The sequence below is a fragment of the Ascidiella aspersa genome, chromosome 1 (genome assembly GCF_963924565.1).
Source record: "Ascidiella aspersa chromosome 1, kaAscAspe10.2, whole genome shotgun sequence".
NCBI classification, from domain to species: domain Eukaryota; kingdom Metazoa; phylum Chordata; class Ascidiacea; order Phlebobranchia; family Ascidiidae; genus Ascidiella; species Ascidiella aspersa.
This window is the reverse complement of record NC_139447.1, coordinates 21245048-21260238: the sequence shown is the minus strand read 5'-3', so window position 1 is coordinate 21260238 and position 15191 is coordinate 21245048. Positions and strand designations below refer to the sequence as shown.

The 15191-nt window shown below is 37.3% G+C and overlaps 1 long non-coding RNA gene and 2 pseudogenes across 1 annotated transcript; all 3 read left to right on the top strand.

The window, feature by feature from the left end:
- The first annotated feature begins 1681 nt into the window (after positions 1-1681).
- LOC146168249 (uncharacterized) lies at positions 1682-6090 on the top strand (annotated as a pseudogene).
- Positions 6091-9211: 3121 nt separating this feature from the next.
- Positions 9212-11115, top strand: LOC146168248 (uncharacterized). Its single transcript, XR_014499114.1, has 3 exons — positions 9212-9270; positions 9784-9870; positions 10480-11115. It is a non-coding gene; the product is annotated as an uncharacterized LOC146168248 (long non-coding RNA).
- Positions 11116-13395: 2280 nt separating this feature from the next.
- Positions 13396-14804, top strand: LOC146168247 (uncharacterized; annotated as a pseudogene).
- Positions 14805-15191: the final 387 nt, after the last annotated feature.

Here is a 15191-nt window from a genome sequence, read left to right as displayed (position 1 = left end):
TGGTTTAGTAATGTCCTTAAAATGCAGATTCCGACAGTTCATTCCGTTCCGACCATTCATCAAATTAGTTTCGGCCCTATTCATTCCATTCCGACAATTCCGACCATTCCGTAAATTAGTGATACCCAGATTAAACAAAACTTTTTCTATAATAATTTAAAAAAACATTTAACATCTAAATTGCATTATCTTACATCTAGAATCAAACCAAAACATCTAAATCTAGATTAAATTAATCTATAACGGCAACTATGGCCGTGCGGCGATGCATTCATATGTCCAAACTCCACATGTCTCCTTAAACACATAGCCACTGAAGCGTTTTTTTTTGGGAAATTTGACATCGACGGCCATTTTATGTCCGTTAAATCGAGGGGGGGGGGCGAGGGAGATTTACCAAAATATAATCTTTCAAATAGGGAATTCGCTACCCCAACTTATTTTTAAAGCATTTTATTTAGAATTTACGTAACCCATCAATTCAGATTTTAGATCTTAAAAGTTAAAATATAACAGTATGACAACAATCGGTTTAAAGTAATAAGCTTTTTAAATGGCGGGCGGGATTCTCTACATCAAAATAACCAAAAACACAATCCAACTTTTTTACATTATTTTAAAAATTACTAAAAACATGAAGCATAACCCTTGCATTTTTTGTACAATCATTGCATGTTTTGTAAAATCATTAAATAGGCTATAAAAGATTGGTTCTCGGCAATGACGGAATTGAATGTTTTGTTTGATCAGCGTTAACGTCACAATGTTGTGTAATACATAGAAACAATATGTCGCTGCTTTATATGTCATTAAATAAAGTTACATCATATTCAGGGCCGTAACTTTGTCCGTTGAAAACTTTCACCAAATATGTAGAAACATTTAAACGCAAATCCCGTTATACGGAATGTGGCTTTTTACGAGTCAAGCTGCAGCCAAAGAGAGTGCGCTGGGGGAAAGGCCTCTTACAATAGCAACTCAACTTTTATTTTACTTAACAGAGAGGGTCACACCTCTCGATTGGCCAAGGCCACTACAGGACTGAACTGAATAGTTTGAAGCTGATGCTGGTTTCTGCTATGATTGAATCCGGCTCCGGGCGTTTGTTAAGGTTATCGAAGGGGTTGCTTGAAAGGTTGCGTGTTCTAACAGTTTAGCCACAGCAAGGTATTAAACGGATCTGAGTTTATTGAGAACATCAGAACGGCAATCAACTTACAGGAATAGCTTAAAGTCCATGGTACACTACTAACACAGTCCAGCATAATAAAGTCTGTCCGTTATATTATTTCAGTTGGTTAAATTGTCCAAATCAGTTCCAGTTACGATTTACTGATTAAGTTAAGATCCCGTCTCGTTAGGCTTTAGTACACATCGCCTATGGCCATAAAGGCATTTAGCAGAGGCGTGTTAACGGGTAACGTCTCCGTGTTACTTGTTTATAGACACGGTAAAATATTTATCTGTGTTTGCGTCACGTCATAAAGTTGTTTGTGAGAACGAATAATAAGATCACCCCTACACCACCCCTCACGAATGTAACCTAGCGGCAAACATATTTTACAAGAGAGATATTTCAACCTTCCGCCAGGTGTCGCACCGTGCAAAAATGCTGCGGGTACCCAGAAAATAAGTTTGTTATCATTTCCAAGTCTGGCGCTCGTGGAGTGCGGAGCGAAAAATGGCAAGCAGAGCAAGTTACGCTCAGGCAGTGAATAAAAATGCGGCCAGCTTTAAGAGGCCGAATTGCTTAAGTATGAGGACAGTTAATTTATTGAAAAGAGACGAAATTCTGAATCTTATAAAAAGTATGGACTATCCGCAGAAGAAATTAGTTGGGATTGCAGAAATGCGAGGCCAAAACGTTCGACATAACTTGCACCAATAGACAAAATGTTTTGGAACTTTACACAAAGCTATGCGCAGCAGAATCAGTGAAATTTGTTAAACTATACGAAAATGACAAGATTAACATCGCAGTTGGCTGGGTGCCTATCCCTTTCCCCAGTGAACTCATAGCAGAGGAAATATCGGCAAAATATGGAAAAGTTGAAAAGGTGACACATAGGAAGGACAAGATTGGGTTGCTAACCGGAATGAGAATCTTGACAATGAATTCAACGGACGTGGAAGAAAACCCTTCACAAAGTTATATTAGGATGGCGAATTGTGAATTTTACGTAACATATCATGGGCAAGTGTTTACTTGCAAGTATTGTGACGAGAAAGGTCACAAACAAGCAAACTGTCCCAAACGTCAAAAAGATTTTCCTCGGCTAGTAAAAAGACAAGAAGAGCACAAGCAAGCCAAAGTACACGGAGAGACAAACGATAGCGCAGTTGCCCCCCAATCTAGCGCTGGCGTCAACAACGCTGATAACAATCCACACTCTACAACAGCCGTAAGCAGCATTCTAAACGATGCTGATAAGAACTCCCCGAACTTCAACTCTGAAAACAACGCCAACATCAAGTCAAGCACACCGAAGCTTACCAACAACTGGTCATGGAAAAGGCTGCAACGAAGCCCAGACGAGCTTCCTAACAGCAAATCTATTAGCCTATGTGCGACCAGAATTTCGCTGACATGCCCTGGCTGCCAAGCTGAAGCTGTGGTTTCGGCTCAGTCGAAAACTTTCGTTTGCTGGAGTTGTTCCAACAAGTATTCCGTAGCAATGAAGTGCTGCACGGACGAGTTATTTCTGGTCGAAGAGGGTAAAGAAACATGTCAATGTCCTTCATGCGAAGGGACATTGAGACGTATGCCGTGCTGCGATGAGCTCCAGCCAGACTACAAGACGAAGGAAGATGTGCTTGAGTGCATACAGTGCGAAAGGTACTCTGTTGTCTGTAATTTTTTACTGTTAACTCGCTACCTAAGGTTACCATGTGTAAAGCGTGTAGTAATAGTAATTGCAAGTATAAGATAGTCAACTGTAGTTGCGGGTAGTAATTCCCATTGCAAGTGTAAGATAGTCAACTGTAGTTGCGGGAAAAAGCATTCCTGTCTTATGGGTCCCAATAAAGCGTTTAGATGTGATTGTGGCATGGAGCACGAGTGAGACATTGATATTGGTGTCGAACGCGTTTAAATACTATTTTTATGTCTTTAAATATTATTTCACACAACGTTCGAGGTTTAAACATTGCTATGAAAAGAAAATCGATTTTTAATTTTTTACGTCGTAAAAAGTGTCACGTTGCCCTTTTGCAGGAAACCCATGGTAGTGCTAAGCACGAAAAGTTATGGGGTATGGAATGAGAAGGGGAAGCGTTTTGGGCGCACGGCACCTCAAGCAGTAGAGGGGTGGCAATACTAATCGACAAAAACTTATCCTATTCCGTCTCAGGCACACGGGTAGACCAAGAAGGTCGATACCTAATGGTTGAAATTACAATAAATGCAACCCCAATAGTAATTGTAAATGTTTACGCGCCGAATAAGGACGATCAAGAATTTTTCATCTATTTATTCGACGTACTTGACAGATTTTCCGATGCCCCAATAATCATGGGAGGGGACTTTAATCTAGTTCTGGACAATGTCCTAGATCAAAATGGAAGTAAAAAACATCGTAACCGAAAAGCAAAAGAAAGTCTTTTGCAATATATGACACATTACAAACTAACAGATTTTTTTCGCCACAAATTTCCAACCGTTAAAAAGTTTTCAAGGCTTCAGAAACTACCAGCGGCATCATCGCGTTTAGATTTCTTTTTAATTGACGGATTTCTCGTCGAAAACGTTAAAAATGTAGACATAGTCCCCGGTATAATGTCCGACCATAATATGGCAACACTAGGGGCTGACATTAACCCAGCACCACGCGGTAGAGGCTACTGGAAATTTAATACATCACTATTAAATGACCAGCGTTACAAGGATAAAATAAGAAAGGTAATCACTTATTATAAAGCAGAAAACCATATAGGCGAAACCGACCCACATGGGACGCCTTGAAAGCAGTTGTTCGGGGAGAAACTATTAGATATGCGGCCGAACTAAAACGAAGGCGAAATATTAAGCAAATCGATTTGGAAAAACTGATTGGCGGGACGCAAGACGCTATTTTAAAGAACTCTGAAACAGAATTAGGCCCCTTGCACGAAAAATTGTACAAACTTAAATCGGAACTCGACCAACTAATGCTGCGCCAGACTAAAAGCGCCATAACGCGAAGTAGGGCTCGCCGGGCAGAGGAGGGCGAGAAAAATACAAAATACTTTTTAAATTTGGAAAAAAGACATTGAGAAAAAAGGGTATTAGCAGACTTTTTGTAGATGATAAAATAAGAACTGACCAAAACAACATTTTGGACGGTCTAGTTGACTTTTACAAGCAACTCTACAAACAAAACGGAGATCTATTGAACAAAACCTTAATCGCCTCAAAATTAAAAACACTAAATCTCCCCAAAATTAAGGCAGAACAATCAAAACTATTAGCGTAATTGTTAACAACAACTTTTTATCAAAATCGTTTAACGTTGAACGTGGCGTACGCCAGGGAGACCCTCTCTCTCCAACTTTATTTGTCCTGTGCATTGAATGCCTTGCCGCAGGAATGATCAATATAGATAATTACTTGTTAGCCTTACATACGAAATGGATCTCTAAACTACTTGACGAAAACGCGGAAGCTGATTGGAAACAAATCGAATGCCACTTTATCCAAGGTAACAGAATAGAAGCGCTTCTTTATGGGAACATAGGAACAAACAATGCAATCACAAGCCCTATACTTCCTATGCGAACGTTACGTTGCGCAATAACGGCGTGCAAACAACTCTTGGAAATTATATATCCAAAGTCAAACAGCCGTCCGCTTTGGCTAAATAAAAAAGTAAAATTCCGCTCAAATGTTTTTTTTATGCCATCACTTATAGATTCCAATATAATTTTTCACCAGGATTTATTGAATAGAAACGGCGAGTATCTACAATATGACACATTAGTAAATAAATTTAACTTTACACCTAACAACACAGATTTTGTCCAATTCATAAAATTAATATCGAGTCTCCCAGAAGAATGGGATTCGGTTAGCGCAACACCATTCCGATCGTATAGAACCCAAACATTAAAATTATTTATCCAGCAGTATAACTCCACCAAATCGGTTTACGAAAAAATACAAACAACAATTCTCTTTCCTCCAAAAGCTCAATTAAAATGGCACTGGACCTTAAATTGCGGGAGTGCACGTCTGCCATGGGAGAAAATTTACCGCAACCTCTACAATTCAACAATCGAAAACAAACTAAGAAGCTTTCAGATAAAGATTAACTTGGGCGCAATTGTTACAAATGACTCCCTTTATTCTTTGGTAAAACCGAATCTAACCTATGTACTTTTTGCAAAAAGGCCACGGAAACCCTGTACCACTTGTTTTATTTGTGTCCTGTTACGTGTCTATACTGGGAAAACGTGAGTGCGTGGTTAAGTACTAAACTACGTATATCGTGTGTTTTTTCCCGCGAGCAATTACTCTTTGGAGTGCACAAAAACGAACCGTGCAAAACATTTGTGAATTGTGTACTTTTATGCGCGCGATATGTTATTTATCAATGTAAATATGCCGACACTGTCCCGACTATGTTACGCTTTTTACTGTTGCTATCTTCTGTGCGAACTTCCGACCGATATTCGGCTTTAGAAAGAGGAAGTATGACAAAACACAAAAGTAAATGGTCGTTAGCTGCTTGAGAGCTTCACTATTTTGATTTGTTTTTCTTGTTCGTTTTTTTCGCTATCTATTTTATTACGCCATGGGAAAAATTTACCGCAACCTTTGCAATTCAGCGATAAAGTTTAACTTGGACGCAATTGTTACAATTGACTCCCTTTATTCTTTCGGTAAAACCGAATCTATAACCAATGTACTTTTTGCAAAAAGGCTACGGAAACCATATACCACCTGTTTTATTTGTGTCCTGTGACGTGTTTACACTGGGAAAACGTCAGCGCGTGGTTAAGTGTGAAACTACGAATTTCGTGTATTTTTCCCCCGAGCAATTACTCTTTGGAGTGCATAAAGATGAACCGTGCAAAACATTTGTGAATTGTGTCCTTTTATGTGCAGGTATGTAATCTATCAATGTAAATATGCCGAAAGTGCCCCGACTATGTTACGTTTTTCGCGATGCTATCTTCTAAAATCTATGCCAGGGGTCGGCAACCTTTTTCTAGTCGTGGGCCAAAACCAAACTCAGAACGGTCGATGCGGGCCGCACAAAATGCTATCTAAGAATTGTGTTATTGAAATGTTAGAACAACTTTTAATCAGTTGGGCCTCGAATTTTTTTTGCACTTAAAACTTTGTTTAATTACATTAAAGGAGGCAGTAAAGTGTTGGCGCAAACGCGAAAAAAATGCGTTTGTTTGGTTTGAGATTCGAGTTCACACGTCATCGTCCATACTAATAATAAAAAGTGTAATAAAACTACTTCGAAGAAACACAATAACTTTCATAGTTAATCTAGTTCAGTGTTTATTAACCGTTTTATGTCCGGGGGCACCTGGCGAGCGTAGCGAGCATGATTTTATTTTGGTGTACTGGCTTTTAAATTTCTTTCAAGTTTTTTTTACATTGCCGAAAACAAATAATACAAAATGTTAAAAAATATATGCCCAATATTTTTGACTTGGCTACGTTTTCCGTTTGTTCGCGACGCTCTTGGCAGCCTTCCACGTCGCAACGGTAAAGAACCACTGATCTTAAATTTTTTTCGCACTTGACATGATCGAAACGCTTACCTAGATATGCATACCTCACCAGCGGAGCTCGTACTGTACATATGTATCTGAACTTTTGCGCTCTGACAAAAAAACATTGCTTTGCGCACAAACCGGCTTGTTTGTGGAGGTCGTGCCAAACAAATTTTAAGGATTTGATTTTCCTTGCGGTCCGAATAGACGAGTGCGATAAGCCATGCATGACGTCGAAAATTTTGCGCTGCCAAGATCGTGGTATAACGGGACGAGGATATCCGGTGGACGTGTCACATAATAAAACAACTCATGACTATAGCCGAGCGGAATTTGTTCGATATTTAGGACAGAAATAGCTGCTGTTGTGTAAGCTTCAACCTTCGGACATTGTTGTACCGCTGCTAAAGATGCGCAATCGATGAAAAGTACATCATTTTGACGAAGATTTATGGACGACAAGTGGGAAAGTGCATCAGCCGCACAGTTGTTTTTACCACTGATATGCTCAGGGCCGGATTAAGGATTTCATGGACCTGGGGCTGTATGGTAGCCAGGGGCTGTATGGTAGCCAGGGCCTATTGGTCATTTTCTGTCCAACCAGAAATAACATGAAATATCATTGTTTTTGTTCACTTATCCAACAGATTCAATTAACATGTTTTCTAGCTTTAGATAAAGCAAAGCTGTTAATAACTTCATGGCTGTTTTTTTTTGTTTTTTTTCAAAAATCTATTTTTTTTATGCAGAGTAGAGCTAACGCATGCAACCTATTTTGGCCAGAAAAACATTTGATTCTTTACTCGGGACTGAAAATGAGCGATCGTTTGAATAATTAGTAATCATTATCCAAAAATACATTCTTAGCACAACAGATACGTTAGAAAATGCACATACGAATTCATTTTCGTTAATAAAGCTAAACATTGAGCTTATTTGCTACTTTCGAAGTTGATCGTAGTTCTTTCAGCACTGCAGAAAAATAAATCATCTTTTTTTTTAGTTTTCGCTTGTTTTCCATGGAAATCTCGGTCACCTTTTTCGATTCTGCAACTTTTTTGGTTTTTCTTCTGCCTTTTTATAGATTTTGCTTAATACGGTGGTTTTCAACCTGGGGGTCGCGACCCCCGGGTTAGTCGTTTGCCTTTTCTCTGGGGGTCGCGAAGACGACGATTAAATACCAATCACTATTACGAGAATGTCAATTAATTGCCATCAAAAATATCTGTAGATATTAGTGAATGTTTAACGTGTAGAAATACATAGAATATTGGGAGATTTTAAGCACAATTAACGATTTTAAACATGTTGACGATTAAACACTTGATATTTTAACATGTTGATTGTTAGACATGTTTAGTTCGATACATTCTTGCAAAGTTATAGCTTAGGCCATTTATGTTGATGTGATGAGACGTTGTTGAGAGAGGTATTGTTATTTTAAAGCACTGAGCGGTTGTTTTTTGTACGATTGCGTCTATCGATTTCGTCAAATATTTAACAAGTTAGCATATGGTCGTAACAGATCACAATAAACAAAATTACTTAAATCATGGTTTCCTAACTTAACATCTGTTCGGCCTATTTGGCATTATGTTAAAATTATAAATATACGGGTTAGTGTGCTTAACGCGCCATTAAATCCAATATATGATTTCATTAATGTAGCTTACCTATAGCTTTGTACCAAAGTACAAACTCGAGGCTGTGCGGTCTTGTGCCGCCATGACCTACTTAAATTGGGCCAGCAATAAAAATACGCGCGATGAAAACAATCTACGGCGCGGATTTTTTCTAGAGAAAAGCTGTATCACCATGAAGCTTGTATATTTTTCAAGGATAAATTGTTTGACATATGACGAACAGTAAGTATTCTTTATTAAGTGTTCGATTTACGATATATTTTAACTAATTATAGTAATTATTTTTTGTTTCAAAACAATGAACACTGGCCTGTGACGAACGCGGGATATTGAAACGTCAAACAGAAAAAAAAGCTTAGAACTTTTTTTTTATACATTACAGTTAAAGCCGGTTTTGCGTATATTTGGCTTTCGAGTTACTAACATTTATGTTAAACAAATACTATAAAGTGTATAGTGGTGACATATATACTTTAATTTGCTTTTTGATAAATGTGTAGTAATACTGTTTGTTTTATTAGCTGTGCAAGACTGTCAGGTTTAGAATCTAAAATGTATGTTACAAAAGCCTTGTCTTGGAAAACGAAGTGACTGAATTTGGATTTTTGTTTCAGAATTTAGGTATTTCATTCATAAATCCAAAAGCAATGAAAGTTGTAAAGACTATTTCATGATGATTTGTTGCTTTACACTTTATGAAAGGATTAAATTAAATGAATCATTTAAGGTTTATATGTTTTTTTATCCTAAATAGAAATTTAATTTTTCTGTTAAACAATTAAGTATGGTTTTAACAATTTAATAATATTAAAGATACTAAGATTACACTGCTTTGTTTCAGGGCAATCAATGACAGCCAACCAATTGCTCTTTTCGACTTAAAAAATTACTTGCTTCATGGACCATTAAGGTTAAAAATGTAAGTAAATTTTACTTACGTTTTACATTAATATAGTTTATTCACATTTGGCTTTTATTTTGTATGTAGCGGCCAGCGAGGAAAACTATTGCTTTTCAAAATTGACTAATATATAAGTTTTTGCTTAGAACCTTTCATCATAGAATATGTAAAAAAATATGGTAAATATTATTCCAACATTTTCACCAATTTTAATGTTTTTTCAATCTCTAAAAAGTTTCTGAGGTACTTGAATATAAGTTACGCCTAAAAAAATCTTTCAACTTTGATATTTCCTTAGCGTACTTCTTGACTTATGTTGTGTTATGTTTTCACATACTGACGATGATTTTAATAGCGAAATATATTTATCAATTTATAACATCCAAACAAACTGATTTTCGGTTTACATTTCCATTGTGTTTATCTCTTACTTTGAAGCTTTAAATGTAAAATTTAATCTGTAGTACTTTGGAATGCTACTGGACCTTTAATAAATTGTATAGTTTACATAACTTTTTTATTTATTTACAGGAATTTTAACTGCAAAGTGTAAGATGGGAAAATAAAAGTCTGTGACAAAGTTCAAGTGGAAATCAACAAAAGAGTATAGATCAAAAGGTAAAAAACTCAAATTTTCTTAATCTTAAGTTCATTTATCCCATTTTTAAATTTGTGGTAAATACATTTAATTTATATGTGTTGTGTCTAATGTTTGGTCTGCATATCCCAGTAATGGGCAACTTTTTGGGTTAGATTGTGTATCACTAGTTTAAGCACAAATTTCAATAGCACATAATGTCCTATACAATAATCTGGAACACATATTACCTTTTTGTATGAAATTATTTAATGATTTAATTTGTTTTCAAAGTATGGTGAACGTTTATTTTTAATTTTAGTGGGTTATGAAGATATCAATTACAATAAAAATGAACTTGTTTCGCAATCATTGCACTGTCATTCAGTTAAAGTGTAACATAAATAATACATTTCTCAATGCTATGCTTAAAGAATGCATTGCCACAAACTTAGTACAAGTCATAATAATATGTTTTTGTGGTGGTTAATGACAGACTAAAACATATTTTTATGACATGACTTGTAGTGGTTCTAGTTGGTAACTTGAAAATTTTTCTATGTTTAGCAAGTAAAAAAAAAAGTTGTTCAGTGACAGTGTATAATTTAATTATTGCAGTATATTATATTGATCTAAATTTTATTTTTTAGGCAGCCATGCTCAACTCGTCTTATAGAAAAGCTCTTCAAGGCCTTTATTGGGCAAACCTTTGTAGGGCACAGCAGCATTTCTGCATTTGTATATTAGTGGATGGAATGGACATTAAATTTGTGGAAGAACAATACTTGTTGAACAAATTGTTTAGTTATATTTTCATTGATATTCAAGCCTGTTAGTATACACAGAATTGTAGTTATTCACCCTGTTGCGCTGTGTTTATATGTTTTTAAACCACCTACTTAAGGCCCCACCTTGAAAATTTGCCAAGCATAGCAATTATAAATATTATAAAAAGGGTTTCAACTTTGTAAAATATCTCCTTTTCTGTGTTTTTTTAACTTTTTCTGTTTTTTTTTACTGTTTATCACATACACAGTTTTGTTTGCATTAACGCCTTCATTGTATTTAATATGCGATATTTATACTATTACTAAATATGGTTTTAAACAACCCACTAAAGACCCCACCTTGAAAAATTTGCCATTAAAACATATATATCTTTTTTTGTTGTTTTTATTTACTTTTTCTCTTTTTGAATTTTGTTGCAGATATATTTTTGTTTGCGTAAACACTTTCATTGTATCCAATTCCAACATATTTTGTGTATTTATTATATATGTTTTCTGTTTTCCTACTTCTTTTCATTTCTAATATAAGCTCTTCAATTTTTAATGTATAGTTTTCTTTTCAGAGTTTTGCATTTTTCGAAACTTTCACTGTGTTAAGCTGTTGTTTTTCACCTTTTTCGCGCAATAAAATGGTTTACCCAATCAAATTTTGTGGAATTGATTTGGAAACACTGAATACTAGCCCTAAACACCTGGCCGAATAAACGGCGAAACGTCTAAACACCTAAAATTTAAACACGTTTATTTTTAAACATGTTACATTTTCGTCCATTTCAGGTGTTTAATCGAATGACAGTGTATTATTTTAACAGTGTAGCCTTACTATTGAGTTGGTATCAATCATAGGTAGCCTACGGCAGTGCTTTTCAACCTTTTCTGGAACAGTGCACACTTTTACGTTTACTGAAGAACTTGTACAGTACACACACCAGCCCTTGCAATTGGTCCAACAACTATAAGTGAAAACTCTAACCTGTAATCCAAGTTGCAATTACTTATATTGCGCTATGTTTATTCTAAAATTCAATAAAGACAGAAATCAGAAGCTAAACAAGTGTTTACTGTACTGCAAAAAAACTGCTATCCATTGTCGCAGCAACGGCGTTGTGACAATAACTATATAGTTATTACATCACAATACCCTTTTTATCACGCAAAATATTTGGGTATGATGTCACAAGTAGAGCCAGATCTCAGGTGTACTCTGGCAACAACAGAGCCGCGCGAGCACGCATAGACAAGCTTGTCGCCAAGATGCAACACTAGCCATCTCACTGATGCTGCCTTGTGCATGAATTTAATAAATGAGTATTTTTTTGAACAGAGTGATACTATAATTTTTTACGTGTTTACAGTTCAGCCATTCAGGTGTGGAGATGATATAGTGCTAATCTTTCTATGTGTGTCCAAGCAAACTTCTGAGGTAAACGTTTGGCGAACGGAAACTGAAAAAAAACAACATTTTTTTCGTGCTACGCGCGGTGAATTTACTTCGGTTGCGCAATTGCACATCAGTTGTTTCAAAAACGGCATGTTTCTAAAGATTTTATAAATCATTACTTAATTGTGACGTCATATGTCCCCGCCAACTAAAATTCGGATACGCCATTACATCTTTGGCCCACCATATAAAACGAATTGCTTCCGCGACAAAATATAGTTCAACCACGCTTCTCTAGATTATAACTTCACAGTTTTTTACAAAGATAACGCCGGTTGGTCTTATTAAGTGGTTGCGTATGGGCCTTTTTTTCGGTGGGCCTGGGGCTGCAGCCCCCTTAGCCCCCGCCTTAATCCGGCCCTGGATATGCTGTACGTCCGTAGTAAACTCAGCAATTGCAGAAAGATGTCGTTGTTGCCGCGCAGACCATGGATCCGATGCTTTTGCAAACGCGAAGGTTAAAGGTTTGTGGTCGGTAAATGTGGTAAACTCTAAAAACTACCGAAAATGTCGGACCGCCAGGAGAAGGACAAGTAGCTCCCTGTCGAACGTATTGTACCTTGTTTCTGGTGGCCGTAAATAAATGACGGCTGAAATGCTAACGGTTTCGAATATAAAGTCTAGCAAATTCTTGCAGTCCTTTGATGGTAGATGGTACTGGCCATTGTCTGATGATTTTTACCTTTTGAGGAAGTGGTGCTGCTTCATTCTTGTTGATATGATGCCCTAAAAAGTCAATTTCTGCAATTCCGAAAATACAATGTCTGTGATCTTGGACAGATGATCTGGCCACAAGTATATCATCTATGTAGACCAGTGGTTCTCAGCCTTTTTTTCACCGCGTACCACCTCGAGGTTCTATGATCTTGTTGCGTACCAACAAATTATCGTAAAACTCAACTTTACTCAAAATGTATATAGGATTATTAACAGGGGCGGATTAGCTAATTAGTTAGGCCGGAAATTTCAAAACAAATGCGGCCCACTAATCTTGAAAAAGTTTCCGTTTTTTAACTTGCATACCGATAGTCAAGTTTTGTGATTCTTTGTTGTTTTTCTATGATGTCATAAAATAAATTTGCATAGATGTTCCGGAAAGATAATAATTCCTATCATTGATGAAGCATAAAATATTTAACTATGTATAGTTTATTACAATAGAAAAAAATGCTAAACTTTTTCGTAAAATTGTAATTTTATTTAAAAACATACTGCGTACCACCCAAAATTACTTCACGTACCACTATAGTGGTACGCGTACCACAGGTTGAGAACCACTGATGTAGACAAAGACAAATGTCATTTCGCTTTTGACGCTCGAGGAGTGCGCATCTACAATGAAGAAGGCGAGTTATGCGCAAGCGACGGTGAAAAGCGCAGGGAGCGCGATGAAGCGCCCAAACTGTCTATCGTTTAGAGCTGATACGCTCTTGAAAAGAGAAGATTTGTGGAAGCTGTTAAAGGACATCAACTTTCCATTGAACAAAGTTCTAGGAATTGCGGAAATGAAGGGAACACAAATTGAAGTAACGTGTACAAGCCGAGAAAATGTACTAGAGCTCCAGAACAAGCTTGCCGAAGTGTCATATCTACGAAATGTGCGTCTTTTCGAGAGTGATGTTATTAATGTGGGTATCGGATGGGTGCCAATTCCTTTCTCTAGTGAAAGTATCGAAGAAAATCTAAGCTCGCATTTTGGCGAGGTGAAAAAGATGACTCATAGAAAAGATAAACAGGGATTACTGTCAGGCATGAGAATTGCAACCATGAATAAAGCAGATGTACAAGAAAATCCCATTCCGAGCTACATTTACGTGGATGGGTTAGAATTTTATGTAACCTACCATGGGCAGCAGTTACATGCAAATACTGTGGGGAAGCTGGACACAAACAAGTAAAATGTCCGAAAAGGCTGAACGACTTTCCAGAACTCCTAAACCAGGATACAGACAGACAACGGAAAGCGCCGTTAGCTGCCAGCGCACAGCAAATTAGAACGCCTCTCTCGCCTGGTTCGACTGCTTTGACGCAAAAACAACCTGCAGATCACACTTGTGCTGATAAGCACTTGCATAACGGACAAGCCGCTCCAATGTTAACTGATAAGAACGTACACCTGAAGGCTGGCGAAGGAAAAGACGACTCCCAACAAGATTCAAGAAACGAAGCAGCATCGAACAAGACAAAGTTTCCAACAGCAAACTTCAAGAAACGTCTCCGCACGAGCCCTCCAGCTTTGCCAGATAGCAAATCGCAGAGCCTCTGCGAAGACACCATATCTTTGATTTGCTCAAAATGTAAAACGGAAAGCACAATGGCTCCGGATTTCAAGCACTTTCACTGTTACAAGTGCAAGAGTGATTTCAATATAGTAAAGGTCTGTTGCGAAGATGCTATGTACCTGGTCCCAGCCAAGCAAAGGGAATTCTGTTGCCCAAAATGCCACTCCAGCATGCGGTGGATGCCATGTTGCCAGGAAATCCAGCCGGAATTTCAAGTGGACGGAGACGTTTTCGAATGCATCCAGTGTGAAAGGTACTCTATTGCTTGTGTATGCAAAACGCTTAATGCGGTTCCAAAGCTCACTACGAGCAAGGAATGTACTAACCACCTGTGTAAGTTTAAACTTGTTAACTGTAGCTGTGGACAAAAGTCAGCACAGCAAATCGAACCTAGGTGCCCATGTAGATGTGCATGTGGCTTTGAATACGAATGGGACATTGACTTAGGAGTAGAGCGGGTGTAACTCTCTTAGATGTAAGTGTTTTTTATTTTTGTTTAATCTTTATACTTATGCCTATTAACATTGCTTCTTTTAATGTTGCCGGTATTCGTGATGGTACCAAACGTAAATCGATCTTTAATTTTATCAGAGACAAAAAATATCATATTACGTTGCTGCAGGAGACACATTGTTGCCCCGCGGACGAAAAATTATGGCGGATGGAATGGGGCGGAGAAGTCATATGGGCACATGGAACTAAACGTAGTAGAGGTGTGGCTATTTTGTTTTCCAAGCGCCTAACGTATTCAGTAACAGATTTAATCGCTGACCCACTTGGAAGGTTCTTGATTGCCTCGTTGATAGTTGGGGATAGAAAGATTACACTAACTAATATTTATGGCCCAAACT